This window comes from Etheostoma spectabile, chromosome 8 (assembly GCF_008692095.1).
Source record: "Etheostoma spectabile isolate EspeVRDwgs_2016 chromosome 8, UIUC_Espe_1.0, whole genome shotgun sequence".
NCBI lineage: Eukaryota > Metazoa > Chordata > Actinopteri > Perciformes > Percidae > Etheostoma > Etheostoma spectabile.
In genome coordinates, this window is record NC_045740.1 from 21,116,963 (window position 1) to 21,127,614 (window position 10,652).

Genomic DNA, 10,652 nt, shown 5'->3' on the forward strand with positions numbered 1-10,652 from the left:
GGTGTTTTTTTGTTGAGCTGCAGTCCTCTTTTAACAGGAGGGAGTCGCACTGAAGATAGAAGGATTTCTATGTAGTTTTTGGGACAGTGGGTGTTTTCTCTGAATTCAGGGGTTTCACTTCTACACCCAAACAATGAAGGCAAGGCAAGGCAAGGCAAGGCAGCTTTATTTGTAGAGCACGTTTCAGCAACAGGGCAATTCAAAGGGCTTTACACAAAATCTGTTTAAAAAACAACAACAACAAAACAAAAAACAGATCAAACACAAGTATATACAGTTAAAAATAAAAACATCAAGCAACAAAATTCATAAAAACTCTGTAAACTTGAGACTACCTTCACACTAATTAGTCAATGTCACCTACTACCTACTACCTTTTCGTGATCACCCTCAGTGTCACTACCCTTCACGACTCCATTTTTAGAGACGTTACCTTTCGTCTCCTTGGACTCTTCTTCACACTAATTAAGCCAATCTAGCGTTGCCTTTCGCGTCTACTTGTCGACCTTCTTTGCGCGATTTTCAGATCTTTCGACACCCCACATTCACACTTTTTCTTTAAAGTGCTACCCTTCGAGTCTGTCTTTTTCTGTCTTGAAGAATGAAGAACTAATGCCGTGTAGATTCCACATGGAAATGAAAAGTATGAGTATATGGGATATGGCTTCTTGTCGACCATGCAACTCGGTTTTCTGGGTCAAAATTTTAAAATTAAAAGTTTTTTAGCTCGTCTTTTTCGACACTCGTGGCTTTGTCACTTTTTCCTTTTTTTGCGGTTGTTGTTTCGGTCACTTGTAACTTTTTTTCAAATGCTGTTTATTTGAATAAAGTACCCAAATTAAACAAAATGAATTATTATTTTTCTTGTAAAGTAAGCATTAAATGGAACCATACACATCATCATTCTTTGACAATTTGGTTGATACAAATTTTAAAAAAGGTGTAATTTGACTCGAGGACAACAGGACAGTTAAATGAGAGGTAGGGCTGTCCTTGACTAAAGAAAATTAAAGTTGTCTAATAGTAATAAGATAAAGCCTATTAATTTATTTATTTATAACTGCTGGTGACTTAATTTAGGTAATACATTTGCCCAATGTTACTTTCCATTTAGCTATTTGCAGATGAGTGAGGTCATGCAGAGGGTTTGGTGTTTATACTGTGAAAGATGGAAACGAATGATGAATTATTGTGATGCCAGAGATGTACTCCTCAGACCTAAGTAATGACCAATAAGAAATAGGCCAACTCATTCTGCACTGGAAGACAAAAAGTTAAATCAATAAATAAATAAATAAATAATAACAATAATAATATATACAATATAGTAATGAAAAAACACAGTGGCCTTACAATTTGCTTATTCATAATTTATTTAAACATTAAATTCAGAATATAATTTATTTCTCTCTCTCTCTCACTCAAACACACACACACACGCTTGCACACATGCACGCTGCACACACACACACACACACACACACACACACACACACACACACACACACACACACACACGCACACACACACACATGCACACACAAACACACATTTGTAATTCAAATTAAGGATGAGCTGGTACACACCAAGCTCTGTGAACGAAGGAATGTCCTGAACCCCAGACCCTAATTCACAATTGGGATTAAGAAATACTGTGAATAAATATACACATATATATGTATATGTGTATATTTTGTCTTCTGATGAGAGAGTTAGAATACCACGTGTGAATATTTAAACACAAACCTCTAGTAGCACAACTGCACAACAAGCCAGGTTCAAATATAAAAACCAAAATACTGATAATATTTAAACTGACCATTGACCATTTTGTGGCTCATGGCGTGTTGTGTTTAGGAACCAGCAGCTGGGAAGTCTTTGGTGTTACAAAGCACTTTCTTACATCATATCTGTGGCACATTTGTGGCACCACCAAAAATTATAAAAGGCTTGTTTTGAAGAGGCCACCACAGATGCAATTAATAGTCTCTCCTTAACAAACACAGCAGGTTTTGTGTTGTTTAGAAAAATATTCAAAAAGCTGTATTTTTGTGTTAGGCCCCGTCTGTTGCAAAGGGAATTCACTGAGTGCATCCATTTGCCACAAAACAGCTCCCTTGTGACTATGGACAAAGTTTGGTGTAAATCAAACAGCAAACATAGACTTGCAGAAGAAAATGATTTCTTGAAAAAGAAAATAAATGAAAGCAAGAGTATGTCTATGATCAATTGGGTAATTAGTGTGAACACTATGGTTTTTGGGTACATTTTTGATGAATTTCCACGGGGAGCTGTGTTCAGTTTTGGGCGAGACTGTTTTCAAAATGGCGGCTGGGTCACAAACTTTCTCCTTTTACAGCTAATCAGAACACTACAATGTGTTTCTGAAAACATCTTAGGAATTTAAGGAATAGGCAATGCAGAAACAGAATCTTGATTCATGTTTGATCATACTGCGTGGCTTTACTACTATTTCAACTGAACTGAGTTTGACCACAGTTCACAAGCTGTCATTGACTACGTTCACATGCACACACTATTCCAGTTTTTGCCTTTGTTCCGAAAAAAGACAAGACGTTGGGATGTTTGCACATATCCAATAACCTGTTAACATCAAAGTATTTCATAATTTTTAAAAGTAGCTCTGTTTTTTTCTTCTTCTTTTGAGTATGCATTTCCACCGCAGCCACATTAACTTGAACTGTTGGCTGGTTGGTGTGTGTACAGCAACCAAAGCAACACAGAGCTGACCGTAAGCCGTAAACAGACTGTAAACTGTTGCAAACTGCGGTAAAAACCCAGATTGAGACACATATTCCGAATGTCCAAAGAATGCTTCTAAAACCTAAATAACACCGGCATGTCCCACGTGTTTTAGTTGTAAAATGCTATACTCGGGAAAAGGCCTCATTTGTGATATCCAACCAGAATATACTGTTTACATGCACTGAATCAAATGTTGTCATATTCAGAATAATAGTGGAATATGAGTCTGCATGTAAACATACTAAGTGACCCTGCGTGAGAGGTTCCTCGGCTCGGTTTGGGTGATAGAGGGTTACGTGCACTAGGGGAAAGCAAAGACACATGAGTGTGTCATACTGTCACAATACGTGACAGTTTAAGCAAAATATGAAAACAAATATCTTTATTAAGGTTCCCTAATACATATTTAAGGATCAATCAACACACTTTTCAGATCCACCTTCAACCTAAGTGGTTGATAAAGGGTTTTGGTGGAGTATTCCACTGCGAGCCCAAAGACTATTAGCTAACCCACTAAGCTCGCCTTGTGATACACGTCACTGCTTAAGGTTTGACCAAACTTTTAACAAACCTCAATCCACAAACTTGATAAACCTCTGTGCTTTTTGATCTTATTATGTGCATGTCTATGGCTCAGGAGGTAGAGTCTTCCTTTAATCACATGTCAAAGTGTCCTTGAGCGAGACACTGAACCCCAAGTTGCTCCCGTAGGACAGGCTAGCGCCTTGCATGGCAGCTCTGACACCATTAGTGTGTATTATTAGTGTATAAGTGTGTGTGTGTGTGTGTGTGTGTGTGTGTGTGTGTGTGTGTGTGTGTGTGTGTGTGTGTGTGTGTGTGTGTGTCTGTGTGTGTGTGTGTGTGTGTGTGTGAATGGGTGAATGAGAGGCAAATTGTAAAGCTTGTTGTCCGTTAAGGTGGAAAGGCTCTATATAAATGCAGTCTGTTTACCATTTTGCTTTTACCATTAACAACGCAATTCATACAAACAGTACATACAAGGAAACACACTAAAACAGTCCAATCAATCTGTATACTCTTCATGTACAAAATAATCTGTTTGGAACTTAGTATCTGTTCTGACTGACCTTATTCTCTACCGCACTATTTCACTTTAAATACGGATATTTATACTTTTCCCAACTGTATGTTTCTAGTATCTAGATATTTGTTTTTTTCAGTTTTTTTTTTTAGTTGTTGTGTTTTGTTATTTTAGGCGTTGTATATTAATATTTATCACTCTACATGTTCTGCACACCCATATGAGCAATTGAGCATTTATTTATTCTAATTCGTATAACTAATTACTCGACTTTTCCACAGTGTTTTTTATTGTTTTTTTGTCGTATTCTTTTAAGCTGTGAACTTTGCACGTAATTTCGTACCACAGTGTACCGTGGTATGACAATAAAGAAATCTTGAATCTTGAATATTGAATCTTGAACACAATGGTGAAAGAATAGTTTTCAACAATAACACGTCATACAAAGTAGGTCGACTCAGTAAAATATTGACATACTTTAATTTGTACCGCTGCTGTTGAGGCCAAAACGTCAATATGAGTCAATTTAATGCAATGCCACTCCTAAGAAAAAAGAAAGAACAACTCGACAGAGAGAAATGAAATAATGTTTTCTCTGAGAAATGTTGTTGTGAAACATGCAATCATGCCCAGTTGTCATCCAGTGCCTTTGGGATGCTGAGGAGACATCACTCCAAACTAAATGTGGCAGCTCAGATAGATGTTGATTTATGGTGCCCCCCCTGCCCTCTGCACCCCTATCTGTCTTCACCATCAGGCTGTATTTGCAAAGTTTGTACTCAATATGAAGTGCCAACCACCCATGTGGTCTTTGTGCATAGGGTTGTGAATCGCTGCTGTGACAGATAACAGATAACATAGCAATGAGCCTCATATATATTTTTCTGCAATTTTATTTGAGAAATTGACTATTCTGAATTTGTATTTGCCTAATCGCTTCCCATCTGAAGCATGCATACAGCAGTGATTGTTTCCCTGTGTATTATTTAGGTGTGTTGCATATTTGTTATGCCCATTTCCTTTACAACTTGTCAGTCAAAGTCATGACTCACTCTCTGGGCTGAAAATTAACACTTTATCCTCAAATGTGCCTTGTACAATAGTCAGCCTAGCTCATACTTGTGCAGGGCAAATATAAGAGCAAACAAAACCTTCCTGGGCTGAAGCCAGCTGGAGAACTGACTGGTGTCTTACTACTTAGACAGGCTGGAGTTATTCTAATCTGTGCATGTTTTTCCTTGCAAATTTAGACTAACTTCAATGACCACAGTTTGACAACATGGTGCAGGTCTGGATTTCTTTGGTGAATGCATCAGAGTTCACCATCCACATGTGGAAGTTGTCGAGTTAAGGGCCCAAGAGCTGTCCAGCCAAGATCACGGTGTTCTGTATGAGACCTGTAATAAAATACTTTGCTTTAAAATACCACAGACAACCAGGAGAGGTAGTTGCTCAGTCAGTAGGGAGTCAGGTTGGGATCCGGAGGGTTGCTGGTTGAAGTCTCAGTACGGACTACTGTACAGAGTGTGGATTGGTAGCTGGAGAGATGCCAATTCACCTCCTTGGCACAGGTGCTCTTGAGCAAATCACCGTGCCCCCCCAACTGCTCAAGGCGCTGGTCCAGCACTGACAGCCCTCTCACTCTGACATCTCTCCATTTGTGCATGAATAGGTCCTGAGCATGTGTGTATGTGTGCGTGTGTGTAATTCAGGCCTTTGTGTAATTATTTCTAACAAAACAGAGTGTAAATTGTAATTTCACTAATGGTGATCAATAAACAGTATCAATTAAGTTGAGTATAAATTAAGTTAAACATTTGCAATATGCTCAGTATAGTAACAATTGGGGTTGTCCCCGATTAAGAATTTACATAGTACTTAGTGATCGTCAAATCATGTGGGGGGGGGGGGGGGGACATACAACTGATCAGGACACAGACATAAAAAGAGTAGCTTCTTATTGTATAAGTGGTGCAAGGGTGGAGAATATCAATTAAAAGAGGTTTGAAGCACGCAAACAGAGCAAAGGGCTGCTGTCCTGCTCTCCACTTCTTTTACAATCCTCTTGTCAGAACACTTTTCTGCCACAAACGCAACATTTGTCTCGGCTTCCCCCAGCATATAACACCATAAGTTCTGGTGTAAACGGATCATGCCGTGGGCTGCGCGTTGGATAACGGCTGTGCTCCTGTATTAGGCAATGGCACACAACTTGCATCTTACTTTGGATCATGTTTTAGTATTTCAAAATGCACCCACACTTTTCTTTTCCTAGACATTTTAAGTGAAGGTTTGAATCCCTCCTTAATCGGACAAGGATCATGGAAAGTGCAACTTCATTGGGTGGTTGGATTTATTAACATACTTTTAAAAGATTTATTAAAAGCTTTTTTTCTTTTCACATTTATATTTACAGCAGTAGGCACATATGTTACTGTATATTTTTTAACAATTAAGTTACTGGGAGAAAATAGGTAGTAATACATAAAATCAGACAGTGAGCACCCCTATTTGTCTAGCCAAAATGGACTCTGCAAAGATTGGATTGTGAGATTGTTCACCCCTACTAACTGTAATTAAAATTTACATATTTGAAGCATATTTAGGCTAGTTTGGACAAGTTAATGCACCTTGAACAAGATATGAAGTTGTGTATTCCCAACTTTTTCCTCATGTACCTCACACAGTTTGTGGCGTACATTTATGCATTACATAAACACATAGATGCTGGTGGTCTGTTGAGGGCGTGTGGTGTGGAATTCAAAGCAAAAAGCCCCAAGCAGGCAGCTGGAGTTCAGGTTTTGTTTTTGTAATTTACTGTGCAATACACCTCTTATGATTTGGGTCATTTCTGTCTGGCTACAGCAACAGAGACAAGGTCAACATCACCCAACGTCGGCTACAACCAAAGTTGGTGCTATATTTAGGTGTACACTGTTGTGTAGATTGTGTTTACCAGAACACATGTTCCTACTAAATTGCTATTGAAGTCACTGGTTGACTGTCAAGAGTTGTCCCAACCTTTAAGCAATGAAAGTCACACATAATCTTCCTTTACAATGGGGATTCTGTCAGAAGTAATTACAGAGAAGGGTGAATTGCTATTTTTTGCTGGAAACAAACAATTAATGGAGTCAATATGGGTGTTCTGCAAGGTTTTAGATTAGCAGTGGTGGGAGTTCTGTAGTGGCACCTGTGTAAAATCTCACATCCGCTGCCAAATGTATCATCATCTGCCCTCCCACTCTCTCAATGCAAACCACATTGCTCCAAGCACAGCCTTGGCAGGCTAACCATTGCATTGTAGAATACCAAAGACAGAGAAAATGAATACCCTTAGTGGTATTTTACTGTATAATTCTTTCAAGTTGTAATTCAGCGCATTGAGAGAATTGAACAAAGCCTAACCCAAAATTACCTTTGTGTTACTTTACTCCTTTGGTAATGGTTGGTTGCCACTCCACACTTGTGTCAGTCACACTAAATGTAGGTCGAATAGCTGGCTGTTACTTTTGAACCAACAACAACAAATGGCCTATTCTGTTTCATACTAAAATAAAAAACATTTAGCACTTTGGGGTTCTGTCCCTATAGTTTCACGTGTTTAGTGGCTAATGTTGGCAAATGTTTACCAGTCAACCTTAGCTTCATATTACTTTATAACTCATGATGTAGAGTCAGTTCACTGGATCCGACTTTCTTTGTCAAAAATGTGAGACACATGCTTTCACAAAGTATTTCAGAATCTTATGCTACAAAAAAATGGCAAATTAGTAAAAGCAACAACACCGCGTCACAATAAAAAAAGTATATTTGTGAATATGGCATTGAAAGGTTGATAATTTACTTGCTGAGCGCATTATTTTTGGTGTTGTTTTCCAAGCAGATTTGAGCAAAGACTTGCGCTAGTGTGTCATGCTGACAGAAATAATATGTAATATTTTTTTACAAGGAACACAAGAAAATAACCCACTCCACAATCAAATGACTCTAAAAAGAGCTATCTAAAAGTTGGAACCAAGGCAAGAAAGCTAACACTTTGTGAGGCATCTCTACTGTACGCTATCGGGGACTGCACCACCACAAACCACACCCTTCTATCATCCTCGCAAATGTTTAGTCACTCAGGAACAAGATTGAGGAGTTGCAGGCTAATACTAGTTATTTACACGAGTACAGAAATGCTTGCATAACAGCCTTCAGTAACACATGGCTCACGTCTACGGACTCTGACCCGGACATGACAATCGGCGGCTTTGGAGCGCCTGTCAGGCTGGACAGGGATGTGGATGCCATGGGAAAATCTCAGGGAGGCAGAGTCTATATATACATAAATCAGCAGTGGTGTAATAATGTAACAATCAGGGAGTCCATGTGCACATCTGACATAGAACTATTGTCTGTCTCTGTCCGATTATTTTATCTCCCTAGAGAATTTTCCCAGTTGTTTGTGATAGTAATACATGAATTGTTGCTGACACTGTCTACAGACTGACACTATGTCTCCAGTCCCTCTCCCCTGATGCCCTGTTCTTGGTAATGGAGGATTTCAACAACCGTAAACTGAGCAAATCCCTAACTCTTTACCAGTGCGTCACCTGTCCAACTAGACAAAATAAGATTCTGAACTTTTGTTACAGTTCTATAAAAGGAGCATATAAAGCTTATTCTAGACCCCATTAGATAACCACAGCACCATCTATCTCACCCCTGTATGCAAGCCAATGCTCAAGAGGGAAAGGTGAAGACACAAGAAGTCAGGTCTGGATGGACGATGCTGTTTCTAAATTACAGCGATGCTTTGATTGCGCTGATTGGACTGTTTTTGAGGATTCTGCCAAAGATATTGATGAACTCAATGACATCGTATGCCGATATTTTTTGAGGATACTGTTATTCCTAAAATAGTATGTTAAAGTATACCCTAATAACATCCATGGGTCACTAAATCTCTGAAAAATGTGTTTAACAAAAAAAAAAGGCCTTTCCTAAAGGTGACGAGAGAAAAAAGTAAGCAAGGAGAGAGGTCAGACTGCAAATTAAGAGACACCCAGTTACAGTATAAAAATGAAGCTTGGGGAAAATTCAAGCACCAACAATTTGAAGGCAACGTGGCATAGAATGAGGAAAATAACGGGCCAGCATTACAATACTGAAAACAAGCCAGTTAGTATTGCAGGCTTTGATAGCAACAAAGATCTAGCTGAAACTCCTTTTATTAAAGATTCGATACTCATTAGTTCACCGAGCAACTTAGAGTCTTCCTCTTCCCCAAAGCCGAGCCAGATGTTTGATGCCCATGATTTTAAGGCAGCGTTTAAAAGAGTGAAGCCAAATAAGAGCATGGGGCCTGATTCTATTCCAGGAGGATTGCTTGAGCATTGTTCAGAACAGCTTTTTGAGGTTTTCTAGAATGTCTCTGGAAAACCTAAGCGGCACCCCTTAGACCAGTGGCACTGACTTCACTGGTCATTAAGACATTGGAAAGGCTGGTCAAAAGGGAACTGGTCAATATGGTGTGGGGGCGGGGACTCTGGGCCCCATGCAGTTAGCACACAGGGCAGGGATGCGGGTAAAAGATGCCTTTATCACTTTACTTAACTTTCTGTAAAAGAACCTGGAAGGTCCCGGCTCTCATTCCAGACTTTTATTCATGGATTTTCATTAGCTTTTAATACTATCCAGCCACATATTTTAGCCTGAAAACTGTTTATTTTTTTAATCTTGATGGAAATTTTGTCGACTGGATTGTAGATTTTTTGATTATGTAGATCTCAGAGAGTTAAGGTGAACGGCTCTTTGTCAGAGCAGTGCTCCTCTTCCAGGGGCTCTCCTCAGGGCTGTGTCCTGTCCCCATTGATAATCATTCTTTACACCAATGACTGTAGAAGCCAGCATGAGAATAGACACATTCGGATGTTAGCTGATGACACGGTCATCATTAGCCTGCTCCGTAAAGATGAATCTCAGCATGAGCCTGTGGTGGATGAGTTTGTCTTAGTTTATTTTAGGAAAATGGGTTTTTAGAGATTGCTCCAGTGGTGATAAATTAGGTTGTGTGTATTACATAAACCAAATATTTTTGTACTCATGTCTTTGTATTGTTGCCTTGTATGTTGCTTAAATGTGTTTCTTTTTTTATCTTTCACTCCTGACTGCATATCAAGAATCCCATTTGGGATGACAACGTGACTAGAACTGGAACTCCTTCTCTGCACTCTGAAAGTGAAAGGGGAAACCTAAGTAAAGAAATTAAAATTCAAGAGCATGTAACTGTGGGCCAGATGTGATTTCTGAAAAAAAGTGCATTGTGCTGTGAAAATTACCGTTATTATGCTTTTTCTGACTTGTGTTTGTGTGGATTTATAGTTCTGGACAAAGAGTTTCTGCAAAGGGCATAATACAAAGGTCATGTCTCGCTCTCTTTGACACAAATTGCAAATGTAATGTTCTTTTCCGAATGACAACACTAAGAGGAAAATTCACTGTTTTGCCAATAGGGAATTTTACACTCTTTAGATAAATTAGTATTAGCAGATTGTGAAGTAATTTAATTTTGGTGGAACCAAACTAAAGTCATAATTGTATTTAAATTCTTTTCCTTCCTTATCTTAGAGTTATTTAAAAAAAAATCTACACACTATCCTCAGTAACTTCACTGTCGAAAACAGGCTTTGTCCCTATCAGTAGGTGCTCTGAAATTGCTGGATTACCTCAAAAAATCTCAGACATCTGTACCTCCCAGCAGGTTCCGACCCAGGCAATATTAAATGAGTTCCATAAACTACACAATTAATTTTACACCCTTCAATTAGAAGAGTTATTTCTGGTAACACCATGAAGG

The 10,652-nt window shown here is 38.8% G+C and overlaps 1 long non-coding RNA gene across 1 annotated transcript; it reads right to left on the bottom strand.

Moving 5' to 3' along the window:
- Positions 1-3,545: 3,545 nt before the first annotated feature.
- On the bottom strand, positions 3,546-9,727 carry LOC116694305 (uncharacterized). The gene is made up of 3 exons (XR_004333103.1): positions 9,717-9,727; positions 6,068-6,073; positions 3,546-3,709 (listed from the first exon to the last, which is right to left on the bottom strand). It is a non-coding gene; the product is annotated as an uncharacterized LOC116694305 (long non-coding RNA).
- Between the last annotated feature and the right edge of the window lie 925 nt (positions 9,728-10,652).